The sequence below is a fragment of the Pteropus medius genome, unplaced genomic scaffold (genome assembly GCF_902729225.1).
Source record: "Pteropus medius unplaced genomic scaffold, Ma_sr-lr_union100, whole genome shotgun sequence".
Classification (NCBI taxonomy): Eukaryota; Metazoa; Chordata; class Mammalia; order Chiroptera; family Pteropodidae; genus Pteropus; species Pteropus medius.
The window spans coordinates 3,341,437-3,366,386 of NW_024340700.1; the positions used below are offsets into that span (position 1 = coordinate 3,341,437).

Sequence of the window (24,950 nt, forward strand, 5' to 3'; positions counted from 1 at the left end):
CCCAGGGCTTTGCGTCCCCCGTGGTCCCCGCCGCCTCCACGTCCTGTCGGGACCTCCCGCCCGCGGGGCAGGCCACAGACAGCAGGCGCGCGGAGACCCCGGCGCGGACGCGCGGGCCCTGCGCCTGGGCGCATGATGGGGACCGTCCCTCCCGCTCTTGGTCCCTCGCCGCGAGCGCGACGCCAGCGCACACACCGGCTTCGTTCTCCACCCAGATCATCTGCGTCTCCCGCTAAAGAGCGAGATAAAGCGGAGGCCATGCCAGCGGGATAACCGGGGGCCGTCACGGGGTGCCAACCGAGGGTCACGAACCGGCGCGTTCGGCATTCCGGGGCGGCGGGGCCCTGGACACCAGCTGCGGGGGCCGCGTGGCGACAGGACGTCCCAGCACGAGGTGCCCCGCGGGGGGATCGCGCTCTTGCGTCAGCATGTTCTCGGCACTACTTTGTGATATTCCCTTGTAGCCACCCTAAGCTGTCTAACTACTCGTCATCGGTTTTATGTCGATGAGCAGACGGGCCCCCTTTGCCAGGCCAGTGGGGGCAGGAGGGTCAGTCCAGGGCCGCCCTCACCAGGCCCCACAGAATGGCCGACGCAGCGGAACTTACTGCCTCACAGTCTGCGGCCGGGCGTCCGAAGTCCAGTGTCCACAGGGCTGGCTCCCTGCGAAGCCCGCGGGGCGGGGAGACCCTCCCCGCCTCTCCCGGGGTCTGGTAGCCCCAGACGTCCCTTGGCTTGTGGCCCCTGTCCGGTCTTCACGTGGCATTCTCCTCTTCCTAGGTGTGCCCATCTCTGCACCCAAAGTTCTCCTTTTTATGAGAACACCAGTCACTCTGGAGGAGGACCCACCCCCGTGGCCTCATTTTAACTGGAATTCCAAACCAGGGCACATTCTGAGTCATTACGGAGACACAGTTTAACTCATAACAGACATCCAAGCTTGTTCCTTTAAATCACCCACAGAAGTTTAGCACATTTCTTTTAGCTGTTGATTTTTTTTTTTATGATGACATTGGATAACAAAATCTAGTAAGTTTCAGGTGTGCGATTTAACAGTAAGGCATATATATATATATATATATATATAGGGACATATACAGCAGTGAAGAGAGTGCAACATATATATATGTAAGGCATATATATAAGACTTGTTAAATTGCACCCCCTCCCTCCTCCCCTCTGGTAACCGCTAGTCTATTGTCCATGTCCATGAGTCTCTCTTTGTTTATTTGTCATGCTTGTTGTTGCTTTTAGGTTTATATCCCACATATAAGTGATATCATGTGATTTTCTACTTTTTCTGTCTGGCTTATTTCGCTTAGAATGATTATCTCGAGGCCCATCCGTGTTGTCACAAATGGCTGTATTTCATCTCTTCTTGTGGCTGGGTCATATTCCATTGTATATATGTACCACAGCTTCTTCAGCCAATCGCCTATCGTAGGACACTTCGGTTGCTTCCACGCCCTGGCCACCGTGAATATTGCTGCTATGAACATCTCGTGCAAATATCTTTTCAGATATGAGTTTTCAGGTCTTCGGGGTAAATACCCAGTAGAGGGATTGCTGGATCGTATAGTAGATCACATTTTTGACGTGGCTTTGGGTGGATCTCAGATGATGCTTTCAGAAAGGCAACTGTTTAACATTTTTTTCAGTAAAAGGGAAAAATAAAAGCAACTAAGCAAACGTAAGAACCAGTGATTTAAATGCAGGCTCTGCCACCAGACAGACTTGGCTTCGGATCTCTCCTGCTTCTCACTGGCAATGTGCCTTGGGCTTGGCCTTCCTGAGTCTCTGTCTCATCTGTGGACGGGAGTAGTGGCCCTTGTGTCATAAAGGTGAAGGAGTTAAGTTACTTGACCCAAGTCAAATAGTTAGCATAGCGTCTTGCACTTAATCAGTACTCTATTACTGTAAAAAATTTTTTAAAAAAATGAATGTTGAAATCTGTTATCTCTTTGCCTCTAAAAATATATCAATTAGTTTGAGTAAAATATAAAAATATGGTCTACGGCCATGCCACCCTGAACACGCCCGATTTCGTCTGATCTCGAAAGCTAAGCAGGGTCGGGCCTGGTTATTACTTGGATGGGAGACCACCTGGGAAGACCAGGTGCTGTGGGTGTAAAAAATTAAAAAATATATATATATACACCCTATAATGTACTCTCTTAGATTTCCTCTTTCTTCCCCTGTAAGTGTAGACCATTACACCCTGCTCGCTGATACATGAATAAAACATGTCGCCTCCCTGTTGGTGGCAGTAGGCTTACCCGGACTTCGACTGGGAACGAAGGGCTGTGAAGACACCACACGGAGCAGGCCCCAAGCGCAGAGGAGCCTGGGGTGTGAGTTGTGGAAGCAGCTGAGGGTGGAGGACGCAGATGTGGGAGGTGGTGAGGGCCGGGGTGGCGAGGGGTCAGGAATCCCAGGGGTCAGAAATAGGTGTCCAGTGGTGCCTGTTACCTGTACAGGTGAACCTGAGCCCAAGTGAGTGGAGGCCTCAGGCCCAGGGGCACATGCAGGAAATAACTGCTGGAAAGTAAAGACCTCTGGTTTTGCGTGTCATCAAGTATGGGAGGGGCAGAAGAGAGACATTCTTAAAGAGGCTTATAGGTGTCACCAGACGAGTTTCGCTCTTCATTATCAAGGATCTTCTGGCTTGAGCCACAAAATTAAGGAAGAATTATGTGCCGACCTTCATGATTTGATCTCAGGAATGTCATAGAGGTCGTGAGACCCTGACTAACCCTTTCTGAGTTCCTGACTGATGTCCTTGAACATTCTGCTGGCGGCTATTCTAAAGCCACCTTTAACTCGTTCTTAATCATTTATGTTAATTATGGGTTTGCATGATCAAAGAGCAAGTTCAACGGGGGCGGGGGCATGAGGGTATGTGGCATCTGAGTTAGGAGCAGTCCCGATACAGGGGAGGGCCTGTGCATCCCCAACTTCATCTCCTGGCCATGAGCAGCCGGGCCAGAGGATCGGGACCATGAAGGTCATATCGTAAATGCTGGTTACGCTCCTGTGTCACAGGCTAAGTATTCACGCGGCTGAAATACAATGCGTGTACCTCAATGCATGTACTGCTCCGCGAAACCAAGTTCCTCAAAAATTCAGCAGCCTCTTCTTCACCGCTCGGTGAAAAACAAATGCCACTTAATTAAGTCACTTGGTTGTTACTTTACGGCACGATGGTTCCTGCGGTTGCAGGTGGTGAGTCTGTTCTATCGTGTGGGCTGCTGCAGGTGAAGGGGCCACGTTTATTTTTTTCCTGGGTCTTATTTTTATTACTTTTTTTTTTTGGTCTAACATCCATGTAAAAGAGGGCTTTTCAAAGAAAAAAAAAAAGAGAGAGATAAAAGTCTTTCCTTTCAAAATAAAGAAGCCCAGAACTTTTATTCTATATATTTAGTTAAGAAAATATAGAATTTAATGTCATTAAATGACATTTAATTTACCTTAATGTCAAGCCACGATCCCAGTAAACAGAACTACAGGAATAAGCAAGCTGGAAGTAACGCCCCGCACCCCGCCATCATTTGCTGGAGAAATAGCCATACTTCAGATGTAAAGGAAGGCAAGGTGAAATTTGCTTGGAATTTCTATCTATAATAATTTCATTATTAAAGTTATTAATTTTTTTACGAATGATATAAAACATACTTATGTGTTAATAGGGAAAACCATTGAAATCTTGAGAATAATCATATTTTCAACTGAATAAGTCACCTAGATAGCCTCCAAAACTTTAAACAAAGAAAATAAATTAATACAAATAAACAGCCATTAATCAGACCAGTGTGACTCATGCAGTGTTTGGAGCTCTGGCGGCAATGCTTTGCACATCCAGCCAGCAAAAGGTTTTAAAAACTATGCTAGCCTTAAAATTAACTGTTTTATAAAAAAGAATAAATTTCAAATATTAATATCCCACATTAATATTTAAATATTCATTTAAAAACCCATTTTTAAAATAGCTCAGTTAAGGATTTTTTACAACATATCTCATTTGTATGACAGACTCTTGCCCACAGTGGATCATATATAATTTCTAAAATGAAAACCGTGAAATTCTCAAGCACACCTGATGCATTTTTATGAGTTCATGCTTCAGAACGAATCACATTTGGTAGGACCTCTGAATAACCCATGAACTACAGTGGTCATTTTTGTCGTAGCATCTGTCCAGTTTATCCATGGTCAAAGTGTTGTTTCCTTTATACATTAACTTATTCGCCAGACAAATATGTACTGCATACCTATAATGAGGTGGACGTTGTCTTGACACGGGGGTCAGCTGTAAATAAAACAGCCGACATCCTTTGTGTATGAGGTGTAGGCACGTGGACGTGCGTTACAGGATGGATTGGAAGGTGATGATCGCCAAAAGATCAACCAGGGAAGGGGCAGATTGCGCAGGGCTGGAGAGGTGAGGGGTCCTGGCATAACGACAGGGATGCGGGACCCCCCGCCCCCCCGCCCCCCCGAGAAGGCGACGTCTTTGCGGAAGGCTATGAGGGAGTCCACCAGAGGGCGCTCCATGAGACGGGCCGTCTCAGAGGGACCAGGGACAGAGAGGAGGGTCTGGTATGTTCCGTGAAGGGCGTGAAGGCCCGTGTCCCTGGAGGGGTGAGTTAGGGGGAGAGTCACAGGTGTGTCAGCAGGTCGCGGGGCAGAGCCTTCGGGTCCGGTGGGCTGTGGTATGGACTTGGCTTTCACTGAGTGAGAAGGGGGGACGGTGATGGGTTTGAGCAGAGAAATAATACCCTCTCTCTCGCCGCGGCGTTGAGAAGATTGTAGGGGAGCCAGGGCAGGAGGAGAGAGGCGAGAGCTGCTAGGCCAGGTGGGAACAGGCAGGTGGGGAGACGCACCTGCTCCCGGGACGTGTGGATGGTCCGGGGGTGAGGAACAGAGCTCGGTACATCTGCTCCTCCTGTCCGTGACCTGCCAACCCGCAGCTGTTCTCGGTGTTGGTGGCCTGCCCCGCATGTTTAGACTCGTTCGTGCCCAGCTGTGCACCAGGATCTTGTGTCCGACAAAAATCCAGGAACATTTCAGCCCCGTTTGTGGCCGTCGCCCGGAGCCCATTCACCTCAGCGGGCGCGTGTCCTCGCTTTTGCTGTGGGCAGAGTTCTAATCTCCTCCCTGTCTCTAACCCCTTCACTCTGAATGGATTCAACAACTGAATTCGCTAGCCGGGTTTTGACCTTCTGTGTCCACAGAGCAACCGGCCAGGCTCAGCGGGCCCTCACCTGGGCCAGGTAGGTAGGGACTAAACTTTGCTTCTGGAGGCCAGGGCTAGGGCTGCTGGAGGCTAGCTCTGGAGTTGAGGAAACCAGAGAGGAAAGCCAGCCAAATGAAAAAATCCAGGAACATTTCAGCCCCGTTTGTGGCCGTCGGGGCCAAATCCAAAGAGCTGGGCTGAAAAATGGGAGTCAAGGCTTCAGGGCACGAAGCTAGGAAGGCGACACGGTCAGGAAATAGCAGGCAGGGACAGAAGGAAGTGGGCAGCTCGGGAGGAATGTCTACGAATCCAGCCGGGGTGCCGGACACTGGCTGATACTGGCCGCTGGCTCCCCAGCGCACGGGCGGGTCAGACAGCCTCAGAGCTTGTCCCCACCCCACACGTCAGACTTTGTGACCGAATTTATCGTCTCGTTGTACCTGATCCTGAGGCTTAGGTTTAGGGCGCAGAGTGCCCATCCGAATTTTTCAGGAGTATTTTGGCACAAGAGGCAGATTCCCAACTCCAACTGCCTAAAGCAAGAAAAAACAATGTATTGACTAAAAAACTAATACGTGCAGGAACGACGCGGCTTCAGGCCCGCTGAGTCCAGAGGCACAAACGATGCCGTCATCCAGGTACGTTTTTCTTGGCACCACCTTGTCCTCTAGTAGCTTAGCAGCCTCGTTACAAAGAAAATTTCTCTTTCTCAGCAGTTGAAGCCAAAATTTAGAATGCCTCTCACGAGCCTGGTTTAGGTCACGCGCCCACGCCAGACTCAGTTACTGGGGCCACGGGACGTAAACTAAGTTCACGGCCAGGCGAGGAGCCCGTACTTCCTCGCTGTTCGAATGTTTGCCGTCGCACGAACATCCACGAATTCACTCCCGGCAAAGCACAGAGATGGGGCAAACGAGCCGAGAAAGAAGCCACAGCGCTTCCATCGGTGGTCGGTGTGACGGCCGCCTTCTCGGCGTATGTCACCCCGTCATGTCACCCGTTTCGGGGCTGCCGGGAGCGTGTCGATGGTGAAGTAAGCTGTCTGTGGGAAGAACGAGATCCCCCAAGACTCCCGATTGTCTCACCTACAATCGCGAAGCATCCGGCCCCACCGCAAGGCCGCCACGTGTTTGTGAAGGTGTAACCTGTCACAAACACGGCCTAGAGTTCCTATGATCGTGTCTATGGTTCCCAAATCTGTCTTCCTGCCAGAAGATCCTGCGGATCTTCGTATCCTCCTGCTTCCTGGGCTCATATCCGGTGGTTGCATCACGGGCTCCTCAGACACACTCATCTAGCGCCAAATTCCTCATCCTCCCCTTTTCCTTCACCTCTCCTGGCCCTACGACCCTCCCCCGCCCCACCCCACCACCACACATCTGATCTTCGCACTTCTCCGTTTGGGTGGGGAGCACCCCTTCTGCCCAATCACCCAAGCCTTGCGTCTGTGAGTCAACCGAAGCGTCCGCCTCTTCCACGGTCCCCGTTTCTATCCACTGCCCTGGGTTCCTGCCTTTCGCCTACTGCCCTGCCGATCAGGCCTCTCCCTGAGCCAGAAAGATCCCTCTCAGCGGAGAGCATGATCGCGTACTCCCTACTTAAAGCGGCCCACTCTCTTGTTAGTCCTTGGTCCCGGAATCCCCTTCCTTCTTCCGTGGATGTGAAGAACCCCGGCCTGTCCTCTGTCCGGACTCAGGGCCACTATCCCTCACCTGCGAAGCCTTCTCTGGCCCCACCCCGTCCGATGCTGTGTCTCCGGCGGGCCCCTTCTCTCCAGCCTCTGCAGCACGTTAGTGATGGTGATCCATCTCCGCGCCCAGCCGGGGACGCTGTCGACGACACTGTTTCTTCTGAAGGTGTGACTCCCACGGCTGGGCCGGATGCTAAATGTGTGTGTCAGGCATGGAGGCAGAGGAGGAGACTGGGCCCGAAGTGGACAGCGGCACCGGAACCGATCACTTGGCCGTGGGCCTGCCAGACTCAGCATCATCGCGGAGCGGACGGCCGCACTGGGCCCTGTTTCTCTCGTCTAATTAGGGCGCTTTGATGAGACGTCCCTCTGAGAGCTAACCTCCTACGTTTATAGAGCCGCATTAGCTTAATGACACCAGTTTGCTGCAATAAAATGAAGACATCTAGGGAAGTGTTGGCTAAAATTCAGATTGGGGGAAGATATAGTTATGGAAAGAAAGGCAGGTTTTCTATAATAAACTGCTTAGAAAAATGGATGAGATCCTTGTTTGGGCAGGTGAAGCTTAGGTGGGGGAATTTAAAGTATGAAAGATCACATTTGTTTAAGGAATGTAGTTTTCAATGACTAATTCTATGTAACAAAAGATTCTCCAAGATGTGATTATATCAGTTATTAAAAGATGCTCATGCCTTGGGTGTGCAAATATCAAAGCTTGGAATTGCTAACGTCTCGTTACGTGATGCCGGCAATTATGAAGTGCCAATAAAGGTAAAGCTCTCGCGTATCGTGAATACACTGTGTGGAAATTTCAGCTCAAAATAATACGAACGTAGCACCATCAAATAAAACAGAAATATTCAGAATTAACATTTAAACATATACACATCAGCGTATATGTGCATCTATAGATATTTATATGTATAAATAATTATGTGTATATATATATGTGTGTGTGTGTGTGTGTGTGTGTGTGTGTATACATACGCACATATTTTTAAGGACCTTAAATAATTTTTACTGACCTTGAAATTTACCAGTCTCAGGAGTGTGTTCAATATTAGAGAACTCTATTCAGGCCTGCATATTTTCAGCATTTTTATTTTCTTACTATATTTCATTGCAGTTTTACTATGTCAGTTATATCATGAGTTGAAATTACATACCTTTAAAGCACTATTTCTGCCTAGATAGTAATTCTCTTGGGGAAAGGGTTCTTGTCTTAGACATCTGTGTCAACCCATAGAGACTCGTGAGATCTCTTGCCAAGAGTATCTGGAGCTCAGTACATTGTAATTTACTGATTTGTCAGAAAATGAATAAACACAAAAGAAACGTACTAGCGGACTGGTAATTTTGAGCACTAGGTGGTAAAAGCAGGAGCAGGTAATGTATTATAGCGGTTAAAGCCCGGGACGGCACCGTCAGGCTTGGATTCACGTCCCAGCTCCGCCATCCACAAGCGAAATAACTGGGCAAATTGCTTTCTCTCATTAAAGCTCGGTTTTCTTATCTGTGAAACAAATGAGTGTCTCTGAAGGTAAAATGAGATCATGCGCAGCGAAATTTTCGGCACTCGGCAAACTCTGATTCCTTTTAGCTATTTTTACAAAAAAGTCATCCTCACAAAATATTAAATTAATGAAATCAAATACACCTCTTTTTTGTTACGCATTGGCATTTGCGCTGAAAGATGTAGTTCTAGGAACTGCTTCAGTAAGAATGGGACGATTCGACGTCCCGATGGGGTCTGTTGCAGAGTGGGACGTGGCCTACGATGGTTGGAGGGAAGGGCTCGTGCTGATCAGCACGCTTTCTGGACATGGGAGGATTTCAAGGCCGGTTAGTCGCGCGGAGCGTCTTTTCGGTTGGATTCGAATGCGCTGGGAGTTCGAAACGGAGCTCTGGGAAGAAGGAAGCCACGGTCAACGTCATAGGTGTAGCGAAGCAGCTGGGCCACACACATTCAGGAACGAGTGAAGAGAAGGCGGTTTGTGAAGCAGCATCTTTGTAAATATTTATCTCTGGTTGCTCGTTCTCTAGAGAGTGGCAGACAGCGGAAATACTGAGCTGTCATTGGGAAGTCTGTCGGGGGTGCGGGGTATGAAGCTGGAAGTGGGGTGGGGTGGGGCGGGCGGAGCAGACATGGACACAGCCAGTTGCATCCGTGATGAGGCTCGATGCCTGTGGAGAGCCGAAGGAGACCGTCGAGGCGCGGGCATGATGTGAGCACAGTCGCCTTTAGTATCACCCTAAGACTGTCACGGGTGATGATGACTAGGAAAGACTGGTGGCAGAGAGACCAGAAACTAAATTATTCAGGCCTTGGGCGAGAGGCAAGGAACACCTGTACTAGGGTATGGCCGGAAAAGGAGAGTGAGGAAGGCCTGCTAGTGACGCGTTGGGAGGTGGAATCCATAGAAACGAGCAGGCAGTGACAGGTGTGGGTTCAGATAAGCCCACAGGGTTGGCAGAAGGAAGAGAAGGAACGCACGCCCACTGCCCCTGCTTTCGGTCATCTTCTGAAGCAGAAAGCAAAGGCATCTGCTGAGAACAAGGAGGCAAAGGGGGGCCAGAGGGCCTGAGGTGGTGGGGAAGGTTTGGGTGGCAGAAGGAACGCATCAGAGCACGTAGCAAAAATGCCGGGCCGCCGTGATTCGCAGAAGCACATGGCTTCCCCTGCTGCCTGGGTTTAGGAGGGAAGCGAGCTGTTGGCTGGGTCGCTGGAGCTTTGGGGATTTGCAGAGAATGCCAGGGAAGGACATGGCCCCACCAAGCAGGTGTTCAGTGTTCGTCGGGTGCTACGAAAAAGGAGTTTGCCGGGGATATTGTACCAGAAAATGACGATCTGGAAACAGGTAAATGATCTATTTCCTGAGACATCCCTCATGCAGGAAAGCCTTGTGTGACCGCGAGTAGGTCCAGTGCCACCTTACACCCCAATGGCTTCCCTTCGCAGCATTTCGTTCCGTTATCTCGGTCACTCATGACTATTTGTGTGACGTCCACTTCCCTGCTGACATGCCATTGTGTCCTAGGTGCCAAGGCATAGTAGCTGCTCAGTAAATCCACAGGGCTTGATACATATTTTAGCTGAGGGGATGACATATTTTTAAATATGCTGTTGCTTGACGGCCTCATGTAAAATTCTGTGAATTGCGTTACTTGGGAAGAGGATAATAAATTACAGACGGTACTTTGTTTCGTATCTCAGTTTTTTTTCTGGCTCATAAGGGTCCGGAGTCTGTATAATTACATCAAACTTGTAAGAACGTTACGTGGTGATTTGATATACAAATAAATGTATCAAAAGCTAGTTTCCGAGTAACTTAAACCTAGCTCCGTAATTATCGTACTTATACTTGACCTTCTTTATGGTTCTTTCACCCCTTATTACACCTGTTGTTATACCGGGTATTTGAAACTGGTGAGCTCGGAATTGGCACACGATGTGTTTTATTATAGAAATGAATATTTGCCTGAAGGTCAGATGCTTCCAATTCACATTTCGAAATGAAGAAGCAGATATTTGCTAGAGTACAGTGGTAGCGGTCCTATTACTAAAAGCGAAAAAAAAAATGGAAAAATCCTTTTCAGATGTGGGTAGTCTGTGATGTATCTGATTTCTGAATTCTTACACTAGCATCTTCTACTAAAATCTAAGTATATTATTAAAAGTTAAACTGTTTCCTAGATTGTCTATATAACTCCATACAGTTTAGTTTAATCCATATGAAACTGATGTCACATCAATTACGTTTAGTCTTTCGAGCAATGCATTTCTGTAGAATGCTGGCAAACTTGTTCTTCGTAATGACCTTTTCTTTTACATCCTAAAATGTTACTTTTCTTAATGATACAAAAATGTCCTTCGATAACGGGTCTGTCAAGTAAAACCAATCATAAGTTAAAATTGAAATGGAATATGAATACATATTTTGCACGATAAATTATAGTGTCGATACTGAAAATTATTCTGTGTTTCTTCCCCTTAAAGACTGGATATTAGTCACGAATATCGCTGAATATCATCATGTTATGAAGCCAAATAAATTGGGGACCTAGCATGGTTCGGGATTATGTAAATATGTGACTTACCTTCATGAAGTAGCATAGACTGTCCAAAATTAAACCTTCCCATATATACTTTAGCCTGAAAATTATTTTATGAAATTGTAATGAGGTTGTTATATAATCCACCTCACTAAGAATATTGTCAAAACAGAAGAACTCTGCATCTGTCTTTCTCGCTGAAATATTGTGAGGATTAACGAGACATTTGTAGTTAGATTGTGCAATTGTTCCAGGAAATTCAAAGCGAGAACAAGATAGCACTTTCTTTTGAAAGGCATATGTTTTACTGTCAAACCAAACTTAAAGCAGTTGGAATGATACACATTTCTGAGTTAACTTCCTGCTTTCTTGGACACGTCAAATTATTGATGTTCCAGTGTGACAATTCTAATAACGAAGAAACCAAGTAGGTGGAGAAAGATTGTTACCCAACTTTCAATCAAATGATTAAACATGAGAATACGGTATTCTAAGAAAAGAAAGCCACGAGTCCATGTTACATGTGAAAGAAGACTTAGAAATAAATCGATGGACCAAAGTCTCACCCACCTATATCTTATCCTCTAATTTGAAGCCAGATACTAATAGAGGTAGATTTACTCCCCGAAATAATATTTGATCTACTTCCATCTTAAGAACTTCAAAGCAGCGCTGTTTATTACTTGCAGATGCTACTCGGATACTCAAGACAGAACACTGGAGTCAGCCATGCTTGCTCTCCTTTCTCTTAGTGACCGCCGTGGCTGTTTACTGTCTCCCTCCACGTCTCCCCATCTCCATCGCTACTATCTCTCGCCTCGAATTCTGTGGCTGACCCTCACTTGTCGCCCCCCGTTCTCTCTTGCCACCTCCCCTCATTCCGTATCCCCTAGGAACAAACGTGAGCTTCGAATGGAAGCCAGGCCACATCAGTCCATCGCCGTAACTTTCCCGGCTCTTCACCGGCAGCCTGCTTGCCTCCTGCTCACCACGTGGTGTCCATGCTGATGACCTTTCAGGTCCTTGGAACTGTCGGCCACCTCGTGTTGCGGGGCCGGGGTCTCTGCGTGGACTGGCTGGCCCCTTCCCACCGCTTAGAGCTCAGTTTAAGCATCACCCCCCGACGGTCCTTCTCGACCTTTCTCTAAGGTTGGTGATTGCCAGCTCTCTCCCCACTTTATGATCTATGTCAGTTGCAATCTATCACGGTAAACGCTGTGAATGAAGCAAGGAAATGTCCCTATAGATAACTTACCACAAATTGCCATTTTCGTCTGCCTGTTTGTTTCGTGTCTCGCCCGGAGAATGGAAGCTCTCTGAGGGCAGGGGGCTTGCCTGTATTGGCTCACGGACCCCAGCACCACGTTTGCGTGCAGCATTATCGAATGAATGAGAAAATGAATGAATGAAAAGTGCCAATAGGCTGCACACACTAGAGGCGTATGTGCCTGACATATTTACATAGAACTGGCTGGGTGTCCGGTTTGACAGTAGCCATTTAAACTAGGTTTTTAAACCCTACATGCAGCCATGCCGGGCAAACAGTTCCTTCTTCGGTGAGTTAAAGCTTTAGTGAGGTGGCCTCGGCTTTCCCATCTCATCAGGAAAGAAGAGAAGCGGGAGCAGATGATCACCGATCTCTCCCAGCTCCGAGACCCTCGGGCGTTTTGAAGCGACCCTTCGGGATGTGTGCAGCGGCCACCTCTCTCAAACGTGCGTCAAAATGCCGCGTGTGGCTAAGGCGTCCCCTTCCGAATGAGGAAATGGGTACCATGCGGTGGAGTGTCGGGGTAGAGCAGCGCTGTCCCAGAGCTGGGGACGGGGGAGGTGAGCACAAGTCTCTCTGGAGCATCTTGCGGCTGAGGGGAGTGAGCCTCCACGGCTCACCCGGTCCCTGTCATCTGATACGGCAGGAATCTCAGATGCCGACAAGGAAACCAGCGGCTTTGCTTTGTAGCAATCCGACACGACCGTGTTTATACAGCTTTAGAGCCCTTGGCTTCTTCTCACTTAATCTCACTCCTAGCCACTTCCTCGCCCGAGGAGAACCATGCCAAAGATACACCAGAGGAAGAGAACACTTCTCGTTAGCTGTCTGTTCCGAACAAGTTTGTAAATAACCTCGGGGCGTCCAGTAGTGTCTTTTCACAGCCCTTTGTCTCCTGAAAGTTGTTGAGAGAGCTAAATTAAAGTCGCCTATCATTAATCTTTGCTCTGCACACTGTAAATCAAAGGAATGAAATACGTCTCGCCGCAATTCAGGTCCCAAACGGGGAAAAAAATCACAACATAAAACAAAATTTAATACTGGCATTGCCCCTGTCACCTGAGCCATATATTCTTGACCGAAGTAATCAACAGGAAGGCGTGCGTGGGCTGTAAGTCAACAATTGTTTTAAAGACTATGGGTTTTGTAAACACATCCCATTTTTCGTATCTCCATACTTAAAAACGAATTTAGGTAAAGAGCTGGGCATCGTTTTTATGTGGTTCTAAAAACTGATAGTTCTGACCCAGTTTCCACAACTCTTTCGTAATTTCGCTCTGTACTGACGGTTTCCCGAACACAGATTGAGGTTGTGAAGACTGAATTTTCTTCACTGTCACTGAGCGTTCTCGGCGAGGGCTTGTTATTTGCAAGTTGCACCTGACACGAGTTTTACAGAGTTAAGGTGGGTAAATAAAGCATCGGACGAGAAATGGCGCCAGCAGGATTCCGTCGGGGGCCCTGGTCCTGATTTGCAGAGCCTTGCGTCATCTTTGCTATCTGGGCTGCAGTTCTGCCCTTTACAAAATATGGATTATGGGCCCTATTGTCAATCTGTGTAACCTATGAAGTCACTCATTATAGATGAAGAGCCAGCAATGATCAGAGGCACCCGCCTCTCACACACACAGCAGTGCAGTGAAGGTCTGCGAGCCAGTGTTTACGGAACCTCCCAAACGCCTTGGGAGGAAGCCAGTGTCCGAGCCCACAGAACTGAGACACAGCGAGAGGGAAACGCTAAAGGGTGGCCGCCTGGCATTTCCTGGCAGTTACCTTTCCTGGGGTTTCGGGTTCATGGTCAGCTGCGCGGCCCCCTCCACAATCGTACCCCGAGCCTCAGAGGTCCAGGCAGACGGGGTCCACATTTTGCTAGGAAACGTGGGTCAAAAGAAAAACAACCTGTTTCCCAGGTAAATCTCAGCGGATCAGGTGTTTAACGTCACCAAAACCACAGATGATTGTTTTTCATACAAATATCCCTAACGGGCCCAGCGTTCATCAGGGCAGGGAGGAAGGGCCTCATTCCCCCGCATGTCCCCGGGTCTCTGACCTCCGCTGCAGGGAACCTGCTCTATATTTTTTCGTGCTACCTCTCTCTTTCTTTTCCTGCGCCTTTGTCTGCACCGTGACCAAAGGCCACACCCTTTTCTTGAGACACGTCCATATTTCTCTCGCCGTGTGGCCACGTGTGGTCGCGAGGGCTCTCACCCCCATGTGGGGACGGGTCAGGACGGCAGAGGGCAGAACACTGGGCCAGGACCCTGCATCCCAGCTGTATCATAGGTTGTAGGACTTTAGAGAGTTCCCCATTTTCAAGACCCAGGTTTCCACTTAGAGACTCGTCTATGAGGCGAGATGGGGTTAGGGGATCTCCGAGGATCGTTTCTACCTCTGCAGTGGTTCCTTGTGAAATAACGCGCGTCCTCAACCTCTTATAGCCCCGCGGAGGGGCGAAGCTCCTTGCGGCCGTCCATCCTTCACCCCCTGACTCGTGCACGTAGAAGTCTTAAAAGCTCGCCCACGGCCATCCAGCCGAGTTTGCTCTACTTTCCTCGTGGAGTTTCTTTCTTTCAGTTGGCCGTTTGTCACGGTCCAATCCTTCATAGTCCACTGTGATCCAAATGAGCTCCGCTGCTTCTGTGAATACCGGTGTGGGGTCATATATCCTCGCAACCGCGTGGACCCGGCGTTATCTCCGTTATAAATCACGAGCTGAGCAGATCGTTTTATTCCATCCCCGGCACTTAGCAGAATATCGGGCGTATCCATCCACCCGGCATCATCCTCTGTGTGAAATTCTCAGAGAGAAAGATGAGAGCCTGGGTTTAAGGCCAATTGTACCTCCTAGAGATTCTAGATGGTGATTGTACGGAGAGCCAGAACTCTGTCTCCCCAATATCTGCCACAGTTTTAAGGGTCTATCTCTAACGCCCCCATGAAAACGATGCGCTCTGATCCGTGAGATGCCTGACATCGCAATCACTGGTCTCGTGACTTTTAAAATTTAAATGCTCGATGCAGCTTTTAAAATTCAAATGCTTGTTACGGCTTTTAGGGATCCCAAGCATTTATTAACAGATGGCAGCTTTTTATAAATCAAATTCTGTGATGTTTCATGAAGAAGCTGTGACCTCAGGAGTAAGAAATACGTGGGACGCGTCCTCTAGTATGGAGAAAGTTATTGAACCTATGACGCTGGCAGAGGAGAAAGTCTAGGACATAGGCACCTTGACATGGTTCCGATATGGTAAAATGACGGTAATGATGGTGGCTGTGATGGGTTACAAATAGGACTTGGCTGAAACGTGGAATAAATCATGGTGCAGCCCCAGACCTGGCATAAGCACTGACCAGAGAGGCCATGCCTCTCTCTGGCCTCAGTCCTTCGCTATAAAATTAGCAAAAGGGGATCGATCTCTCCTGACTGGTCCACACTGCTGACTTGATACCCAAATGAGAGAATCGATGTGGAAATTCTTTGCAAGTGTGATGCGTTATTCCACCTAATGAAAGGCGCCCCTTCCCCACCCCCATTTCCTGATAGCCCTTTTGTTGTGACTGCAGCCTCTGTTTGTAGGAATTGCTCTCAGGGGTCCTCGCTCACTCCCAATCATTATACCGAATAGCAGGTTGATGATTGCTGCTATGGCTTGGTAGCAAGCCCAGCGATTCTTTTATTTGAAATTTTTATGTCACTTTTTCTTTGAAGTCGTTCCCTTTCCTTCCTGATAGTCCCTTCTCAGTTCTTCCTTCCCAAAATAGATATCCCACCATTGCCTATTTTTCTCAGGTGTTACTCAGCACGTTTATGATGTACTAAGACATTGTTTCAATGGAGACTAATAAAGTTTTAGAAGCTCGTCAGTGACCCTGTTTTGCATAAAACAGCAAGAACGACGCGTGTGCGTGCACACACACGCACACACACACAAAGACACATCTTTTGAAGAACAGGACAGTAACTGCGGGAGTTCCATTGTTTAGGCGAGGGGGTTAAATGGACAGTTTCATAGTCAGGACACACTTGGAGATTTCATAAAGAAAGAAAAAAGGAAATAATCCCCAAAGCTACAAATTTACTCAGGTTATTTAAATATTCCCTAACGATTATTTTTTAATGTATCTTTCGATCAGTTATCCTTTTTCTTTTTCATTTAAGTTATTGGGGTGACATCGGTTAATAAAATCGTATAGGTTTCAGGTATATAATTCAGTAACACGTCACATGTATGTTGCATTGTGTGTCCGCCACTCAAAGCACATCTCCTTCTGTCACTTTATATTTGACCCCTTTACTCCCATCGCCCCCCCCTCCCCCCTTCCTTCTGGTAACCACTAAAGTTATCCTTTTTTCATCCGAAATTTTAGAAGAAAGCTTTGGAGAAGAATTTATTGGAAGTAACATCATAATTATAAAATAGTTAAGAACTATAAAATAGTTTAAATTTTAAATCCAGGCCCTATAGACTTAGCAAAGCTAAAAACTAAAGAAAAAGTTGCATACATATGATGGAGCTCACACAAGTATTTCAGCTCCAATATAACTGCGAATATAGGGTGGGGTGCCACCAGATGGCCCCTCTATAACGAACGTAAGTGCTGCAGACGTATAATTAAGAGAAAGCCATTTTCTCTTTCGAAATTCCAAAAGAGAATATGTTGATAATGCATTTTGAATCACAAGAATTCAAAATGTAATGCCAAAGTAAATTCTGAAAAATATGGCTATATATCAATGATATTTCGCTTTAAGAAAACCAAAATACAAAATTTTAGACTTGAAAATTCACGTTACTGTTATCGCAAACAAATTCTTTGCTTTTATTTTCCTCATAGAATTTTTTTTTTTAATTGCGAGCTCACCTACTTCATTTAAAATGATTCGTTTTGTAACCAATTTTCTTCTGGAATGTGGGCTATACCCATTATACACCACTGAAAATACCCCATGGAGAGTTTTACTAAATAAAAATATTAGTTGTTACGTAGAACCTTCTGCCTTTTCCTCATTTTCTGTGAACTTTCTTCCCACTCCCTTCTGTAATAATGACGCCAATAGTAACTAGCCTATGCGAGGCCGAGGATGTTTCTAAGAGCTTTGTGTTTACGCCTCACAAGAAGAGCCTTATGATGTAGCTGGCATTATTATCTCTTTTTTATGGAGATAAAACTGAGTCACAGAGAGATGGAGTTGCTTGCTCACCGTATTGGTTAGTCACGAGTGGACTTGAACCTGGTGACCGCCTCCAGTGTCCACGTTCTGAGTCATTCCTCCCATTGAGGGCTCAGTACCAATGGCCATTTTGCCATGGCTCGCTGTGACCGAGTCTTGCAGAAAGAAGTGAGCTCACTGGTCCTCAGGGTTTGTCTGAAAACTTAGAGGAGCTGTGCAGATGTAGGGGGATTCCAAGGGCGTCACTGCAGCAGCCCGGGCTCACTCTGATGAGTCCCCTGCCCTCTCGTCTGGAGCGTGCTTCAGTCCATGTGGATGAAGACGCTCAAGATACACATTTGGGGGCCATGGGCCAACAGATGGTAACTCAAGCTGTGGGAGGGACCCAGCCCCCTTCATGTAAACTGCTACTGCGATCCAAGCTTAATTATCTTAGTAACAATTAAAACATGATATTGTAAATGTGAATATACCCTGACGTATGAAAAATTAATAGCATGTATTACAACTAGCTACATTTAAAGCGTCTTAAAATACAAGTGGTATTGAAATAAGCATTAGAGAACTACAGAAGAAAATCATCTGCTCTTTGCTAAAATTCATTCGTACAGGATATCTGTTCTTTATGCCTTGTTATACTTTAAATGCAGTAAAGTGTTTACAGAGCATAAAGCACTGTGCTCACTTTTCATGTTTTACTTCGGCTTTTCCATTTATTTTTTTGCTCCCTGGACCACCTTTCACTGAAGACAGGTTTGCTGACATACAGCTCAATTATCCTCCTTTTCTCTCAGTTACTCAAGTCTGCTCTACAAGTTTTGTATATTAAAAATCTGTTTTGTTCAGCTTATCCTTATTAATCACTTCAACATTTTTTATTGATTTTGCTCTGTCTTAGGAACAGGTGGCCCCAAAAGAAATAATCTAATTCAAATAAAATCTTTTGGCCTTTCCTCCCTCCTTCCTTTTTTCTTCTCTCCCCTTCCTTCCTTCGTTCCTTCCTTCCTTCGTTCCTTCGTTGCTTCGTTCGTTCGTTCGTTCCTTCCTTCCTTCCTTCCTTCCTTCCTTCCAGAAATAATACTAAAGTTCTGCCGTGCTGCATGCTGTGCTGTGGGGACAGAGTGCATCCACACGCAGTGAGAACAGACTGTATGTGTGACGTGCATGCAGAGTAAGACAGGAGGCCAGAGACAGCTAGGTCCCTGAGCCAGGATCTGAAGCATGGCGCTGTCCAGGAGGGCCATGGCTGTGCAGGGAAGGCTGAGCAGAGAGAAAACATGAAGATGGCAAATGGCAAGGGTGTGCCTGAGAAACCCTGAAACCAAGAGGCGTTCAGAAATTCACTGTAGCGAGAAATGGCAGCAGGAGGAACAAGATTGGAAGGAGTGTAAAAGGCACTGTTTAACATTTAACATTTAAATTTTATTTGAAGGTTTAAAAGAGCCATTAGAGATTTTTTTCCAACAGAGGAGGAAAACTGTTTTGTGTTTTAACGAAAGAACTTCGGGAACAGTTCTAAGGCTGAACAAAGCTGAATCGTGCTGGAAGGTTGGAAGGATCCGGTCACCAGGACAGAATAAAACAGATGTGTCGTGGATGGAGAAGGGTTTGAGAGATACTTTTAAGTGGAGTCGACAGGACGTTATAAATGATGACAGCCAAGGGATGAGGACGATGGTCGGAGACACCTCAGGTGTCCAGGTCGAGTGATGCGGTAGATGGTGCCGGCCATGACGATCGTAAGCGACGGAGGAAGGAGAGCAGATTGTGCACAAAGGTAACTCAGTTTTACAGGTGTTGAGATTGGCCGGTGGTGAGGCATCCAGATTAAGATATCAGGTTAAGAAAATTTAAAATTACTGCAAGTCTGGAGGCGAGAGAGAGCTTGAAGCCAGGTGTATAGGTGTTGAAACGACCCATGTCTTAGCTTCCTGACCGCAGCCTGGGACTTCAACGACAAGCGTTTACTTCTCACACCTCGGGTGTGGGACGTCACAGATCCCGGTGCTGGCAGATTCGGTGGCTGGCGAGGACCCTCCTTTTGGTTTTCAGATGCCCACCCTCTGGCTGTGTCCTCACATGGTGCAGAGCAAAGTGAGGAGGTAGCGATTTCCTGTGTCTCCTCACATAAGGCACTGATTCCATTCCGGAGGGCTCCACCCTCCTGACATAATCACCCCAAAGCCCCGTCTCCCAGCACCATCACACTGAACATTAGGGCTTCGCTACACGGGTTTCTGGGGACGCAAACATTCTAACAGTCGGCATGTGCCATGTGGGCGTCAGTTGAAACCACAGGCAATGAAGAGCTGGCTTCTTGGAAATAGACGGTCGATGAGATGAGAAGACCAGGGACGGGTCCTGAGGATGGCCAAATGTCAAATTTAGAAAAAAAGCGTAAGATCAATTCATATAAACTGCGAAGCAGCAGCCGAGGAGGTGGGTGAACATGAAGATGCTTTTTCTCAGACATGGGAAAAAATGTGTCAAGATATAAGTATCAAATGCCTCAGGAAAATGAAAGTATGATAGAAACAGCAAAAATACTCCTGTTTAACAAAACCCAGTAAAAATCAATTATTCATGTTGAAATAAAGTCATCGACTTTAAAATTTGGACCAAGGCAAATATGTCTGCTTTCATTTCTATTATTTAACATGATTTTTGAGACTAATATAATATGACAAGAAAATACAATGTATGACATAAAGAATGAAAAGAAGAAAATTATTTTATTATATGATTACATCGTATAATACCAACAAAACCCCCAAGTGTTTAATTAAATACTATTATAGGTACCAAAAGAATTTTGGTAAAATGGATGGATATAAAATAAACATACGAAACAAAAGTTCTTTTTTTGTATCAATAACTAGTTGGAAATAAAAATGAGAAAAAAATCACACACACACACAAAAAGTTTTATAGTTCCTAAGAAAACTATAGTAAGAAAATTACAAGACTTCGGTAAAGAAAATTATAAAATGTGTTAAATAAACATAAATGTAATGAGATTTGGATTAAGAGATTATTATATGAATATTTAAAAAATTGATATAGCTCAAGATACCTTAAATATAGATTAAAGATGAAAGATAGACCCAGAAGATATATATTTGTAAACATTTAACAAACAAATAATATCACTAAAATACAAATAGCACCTTCAAATTGACAATAAAAAAATAGCATAAACAAAAATAGACAAAAGAAATTAAACAAGTAATAAACAAATGTAAATTACATCTAAAAGTTATTCCTTGAAACAAAACTTAAGGAAACACCAATTTAATACGCCGATAAGATATATTTTCTGCCATTAATTCTGCAAAATTTTTTAAAATCTAGTAATAGCCAGTCCTGGCCATGGCTGGGCTGATTTTTACCTGATAATTTCGGTTTGGCCATTGAAATACTAACACTCAGTTAATAAACATCTGCCACCCTGACCCCCTTTGTCGCCCTTCTTTGACTGGCCAGGTTAATACATGTCACCTGAATGTTCTTGAATGTTTCTGCTTTGCTTATCATTAAATATTCAGACTATTATCCCTGGGCAAGGGTATTGCAAAATGGGCATTTGCTTATACTGTAGGCGGGAATATAAATTGCTGACACTTTTCGAAAAGTGATGTGACTATGTCTATTATTTTTTTAACACTCCAGTCACACTTTATCCTTTAATCCTGTAAAAATAAAAGCACTCACATGTAATGATATATTTTTATGATAAACAGCATAGTGTAACTACCTAAAAACAATAAACGACATGAATTTATCAATTAGAAAATGGCTAAATGAATTATAGTCTGTTTCTACAATGGAATTTTTGAAAGAATAAATTATTTTTCTATGTATTGACCTGGAAAGATCTGCATAGTGAGTTATTTAAACGTTAAGACAACAACATGTAGAGTGATGTGTGCTTCTGTTTAGAAGAATACCAGTTTCGTTTTAGAAAAATCATTTCTCCCCTCTCCTCTCTCTCTCCTCTCTCTTTCCACACACACACACACACACACACACACACACAATGTCATAAAACTATGTGATGTGAGGATTAAAATGTATGGATAACTACATTCCCGTTTTGGGGGGGAATGGGTGCATAAAGAGTATGCATGGTATTAAACTTCTCTTCATGCAACTCTGAATCTTTAGGTTTTTAATAAGCATTTTATTTCTGTCCTAGAAAAATAAAGTAGAAAAACAAGACAAGAGGAATCAAGAGAGTGTCATTCTCTAGAGTTGAAGCAACATGTTGATTATAATAGAGCAGCGGTCCCCAACCTCTTTGGCACCAAGGACCGGTGCGCCCCCGTGAGCATCCGATGCCTGACGATCTGAGGTGGAGCTGAGGCGGTGATGCTGGCACTGGGGAGCGGCCGCAAACACAGATGATGCTTTGCTCATTCGCCCCACCGCTCACCTCCTGCTGTGCGGCCTGGTTCCTGACAGGCCATGGACTGGTACCGGTCCGCGGCCTGGGGGTTGGGGACCCCTATATAGAGCATGACAAATTAAACATGAGTTATATTAATTGATAGGAAAAAAAAAAAGTAATAAAAATGTAGATAATGCAATGTTTTGTTCTACTAACCAGTTCCCTCGAGAACATAGATTTTTTAACATTTTAAACTCCCCGGATAAACGTATATGAGTTCTCCAATCCATAAATTGCACGTAATTGCATAGGTTTTATGAACCCCTGTTCACAAGTCTTCTGATTAATTTTTAAATGAAAAGCAATTGAAGATAACTTTAAAACAAATATTCCTTCATTTTGCCCTGTTTTCTCATTGTTTTAGTAATAACCTATATTTAGCAACACCTAATTTCTTAAGAAGAGCATGTTTATTTCACTATTAAAGACTGAAAATGAATTCAACCCAGCCCTACTACTGTAAGACTTTTTTACTCTCTCCTTGAATTTTCCACTCGGACCAAATGAGACTGCTTGCAATTTCTTAAGCACAGTCCAAGCCCTGTGATCTCTTGATGGCCGTTGCCTCTGCTTAAAATATCCTTCTCACTACTCATTTCCCCCACCGTCTCGTTGCTTTCTGTGTAAATTCTACCCATTCTTCTAGTTCCAATCCCAATGCCACTTCTGGAATTAAATCTTCCTCTGGTCCATCATCTGGAATGCATCTTGCTATCTTTGTGACCCCCACAGCGTTTTGTGTTTATGTCCATCGTATTCCATAGTACTGGTATATAACGTTATGGTTAATTGTATGGATGTCTTATCTACTAGCCTATTAGGTCCTTGAAGGTAGAACTGGTATCTTAATCATTTTAAATCTGCCATAGCTCCTCGTGCAGGCCCCTGCACATTGGTCCCCATAAATGTCAAATTGAATTGATTTTGAGCTAACTTCGGGGAAAAATCTGAAGCAAAATGGCTTTTCTGGCTTTGGATTTTTATAATGCAAGTTCGCTGCTTCTGTATTCTTCTGTATAAAAGTGTCTCAGTCAATATACACAAGTAGTCCATACTTCTTATCTCCTGCTTTCAAATTGTACCCTACTTTAGGAGATTCTAGTAAATGATATATATTTAATTAAAGAAAAGTGAATGTTAGTTTTTCTTACTGTGTTTATCAAATAGTCCCCTTTTACATATGGTGCTAATAAATTAAAATTGCTTTTAAATTGTTCGATATACTTTCATGACTAGACATTTGATGTTTTAACATAATTTTATGTTACGTCCTTTTTTTTTATTGAAGTATTTTTTAGGTTATTCTATTGGAATAAATAAAATGAGCATCAAGGAATTCTAAAGATAGTTTAATGCAGTTTTAATGTCACTTCTATGTGTTCTATTTAACAGTAAAAGAAAGTTTACTTAAATAATATAAATTAACAGCTATTAAGATCTCACCCCCCCTGAGTCAGGCCTAGTTTATTAGCAAGGCAGTTGAGATCCAATTGTTTTCTTGCCTTACATTAAGAAAACATTTCAATTAGATGCGACCATGAATTAGGGGGGAAATAATAATAATACCATGGTTATCTACATTTACTTGTTTGCTTGTTTGTTTAGAATCTCTGAGCATATTTATATAGGAATACTTTTTCATTTTAGAAAAATCCTGTGGCATACAAAAGGGAAATATTATTTTATCTACTTAACATGCAGAGAGAAAACTAAATCCAGAAGGGTACTTAGCTCAATGAAGATCTGACTTTATTGAACTTGCATCAGTTCAGCTAAATTGAGCTTTTTAAACATTGCCAAACATTGACTGTATGGAGGACACTAAGTCTGACACATATGGTTCTGCCTTAAAAAAAAAAGGGCTTATTACTTTTTTCCATAGCAAACTATACTACACTAACTTTAGTATTTGCAACAATAGAAATATATGTAAAGTATCATGAGAATAGAAAGCAGGAATAGGGAGCAATTATTTTTAAGTTGAAGAAGAATTTAGGATAAATTACACTAAGGAGACGGTTGGGCTTCGAAGCAGAGATTTAACTGTATAAAGTAGAGAAGGAATGGCATCCTCCAAATTAAATACTTATGTAGAAATCTAACAAAATATGTATAAGATTGACATGAGGGAAACTACAAAACTCTGGTGAACAAAATCAAAGAAGAAAGAAATAAAGGAAGAAATATTCCATGTTCATGGATAGGAAGACTCAATATTGTCAAGATGTCGGTTCTTCTGACTTAATCCGTAGATGCAATAGAATTCCAATAAAAATCCCAGCAAGTTATTTTGTGTATGTTGACCGACTAGCTGATTATAAAGTCTGTCTAGAGAGGCAAAGATTCAGAATATTGAACAAAATCAGACAACTAATGCTACCCAACTTTAACTTACTATAAAGCTGCAGTAACCAAGACAGCGTGGTGTTACTGAAAGGAGAGACCAATGGAATAGATCAGTGGAACAGAATAGAGAGCCCAGAAATAGACTCGTAAATGTAATCAACCAATCTTAGACAAAGGAGCAAAGGCAACAACACAATGGAGTGAAGATAGTCTCTTCGACAAATAGTGCGGGAACAACTGGACATCCATCTAGAAAGAAAAAAAGGGAATCTAGACACAGACTTACACTCTTCACAAACATTTACTCAAAATGGGTCATAGACCTATATGTACAATGCAAAATTATAAAAGTCTTAGAAAATAACATATTAAAAAACTCGATGACTTTGGGGACGGTGATGACTTTTTAGACACCACAGTAAGGGCACAATCAACCAGAAATAAATAATTGGTATGGTAGACTTAATTAAAATTAAAAACTTATGCTTTGCAAAAGAAAATGTCAAGATCATGAAGAAACAAGCCATGATTGGGACAAAATATTTGCAAAAGACACATTTGATAAAGGACTGGTATCCAAAATATACAAAGAATTCTTAAAACTCAACAATAAGAAAACAAACAACCTGATTACAAAATGGTCCAAAGATCCGAACTAGACACCTCACCAAAAATGATGTACAGATGGCAAATAAGCATATGAAAAGACGTTCCACATCATATGTGATCAGAGAAATGCCA

General features: G+C 44.4%; 1 protein-coding gene and 1 non-coding gene across 2 annotated transcripts in view; both read left to right on the plus strand.

Moving 5' to 3' along the window:
* Positions 1–24,950, plus strand: part of PACRG (parkin coregulated) — a 432,037-nt gene that overhangs the window by 151,546 nt on the left and 255,541 nt on the right. The gene's annotated exons all lie outside the window — the stretch shown is intronic.
* On the plus strand, positions 2,010–2,128 carry LOC120618360 (5S ribosomal RNA). Its single transcript, XR_005657231.1, has one exon. It is a non-coding gene; the product is annotated as a 5S ribosomal RNA (ribosomal RNA).